This window comes from Euphorbia lathyris, chromosome 2 (genome assembly GCF_963576675.1).
Source record: "Euphorbia lathyris chromosome 2, ddEupLath1.1, whole genome shotgun sequence".
Lineage (NCBI taxonomy): Eukaryota > Viridiplantae > Streptophyta > Magnoliopsida > Malpighiales > Euphorbiaceae > Euphorbia > Euphorbia lathyris.
The window spans coordinates 135,062,779-135,064,040 of record NC_088911.1 but is presented as its reverse complement, the minus strand read 5'-3'; the positions used below and the strand labels follow the sequence as shown (position 1 = coordinate 135,064,040).

At 37.2% G+C, this 1,262-nt stretch overlaps 1 non-coding gene across 1 annotated transcript; it reads left to right on the top strand.

Annotated features, from left to right (window-relative positions):
- Positions 1-414: 414 nt before the first annotated feature.
- LOC136221083 (small nucleolar RNA R71) lies at positions 415-521 on the top strand. Its single transcript, XR_010684874.1, has one exon. It is a non-coding gene; the product is annotated as a small nucleolar RNA R71 (small nucleolar RNA).
- Positions 522-1,262: the final 741 nt, after the last annotated feature.

The following is a 1,262-nucleotide window of genomic DNA, read 5'->3' as shown; positions in this document are numbered from 1 at the left end:
TTGGAATAAGGGTTATTATTTTGGTTTTGCCCTTGGACAAAATTTACCTGTTCAATTTCACTCATACCTTCGTAATCCACATCTGTTTGGATTGGCTTACCATTAGGATCACACGTTGCCATAAACCTATCAATTTTGTGCGATAAGGCAGAAAATTGGGCTTGCAACATCGCTACTGGATCAAGATTCACTATACCTTTAACTGATGATGTTGTTGAGGATGATGGTTTCGCTGATGGTACGTGTCCACGTTCCGCGGGCCACATACAGCTGTTGATTACCATTTCCTCCAAAAGTTCTCTTGCTTGGGCAGATGTTTTCTTCATGAATAACCCTCTAGACATAGTGTCCAATGAACCTCTAGTTGTAGGATTTAGTCCATTGTAAAATGTTTGCATTAAAAGTTCGGCGGGCAATTGGTGGTGTGGGCATAAACGTTGAAGTTCTTTAAAACGTTCCCAAGCCTCATAAAGAGTTTCATTATCATTTTGAGAAAAAGATGTTAACTCTTTAATGACTCTTGCGGTTTTTGCTAAAGGAAATTTTTTTGATAAAAATGCTTGGGCTAATTGTTCCCAAGTCTCAATTGATGCGGCTGGCATAGAAGTTAATCACTCTTTGGCTCGATCCTTCAAAGTAAAAGGAAAAAGGCGAAGATCGATTGCTTCTGCAGTCACATTCGGTATTTTAAAAGTGTCACAAATTTCTAAGAAATTTGTCAAGTGGGTGTTAGGATTTTCGTTAGGTAACCCGTAAAATGTTACGTTATTTTGCAACATATTAAGTAATGCTGGCTTGATTTCAAATTGGTTTGCATTAATTTGGGGTCTAACTATACTGTTTGTTACACCGGCCACTCCTGGCCTAGCGTAATCCATAAGCGTTGCCATAATTTCTGGCTCGATAACTCTGGTTTTTATTGGGGTTTTGTTTTTGTTTTTCTTTTCTTTCTTGTTCTTTTTAAGAGTTCTTTCAATTTCTGGGTCAATAGGATCTGGTGACGTGCCTGAACTTCGAGAACTGCGCATGAACTTGAAATTTCGCACGAATCGAAACTACCTACAAAACAGAATTTGAAAAATAAATATGTTAGTAATTGAAAATAAATAAAATATAAAAGTTTGAATAAGTATGAATAAACCTAGATTCGTAATAAAACACGAAAAATTTAAAATTTTGTCAAAAAATTTTGGCGTTCCCCGGCAACGGCGCCAAAAACTTGTTGAGCGATTTCCGCAAGTGCACGGTATACGCTTGTAGTA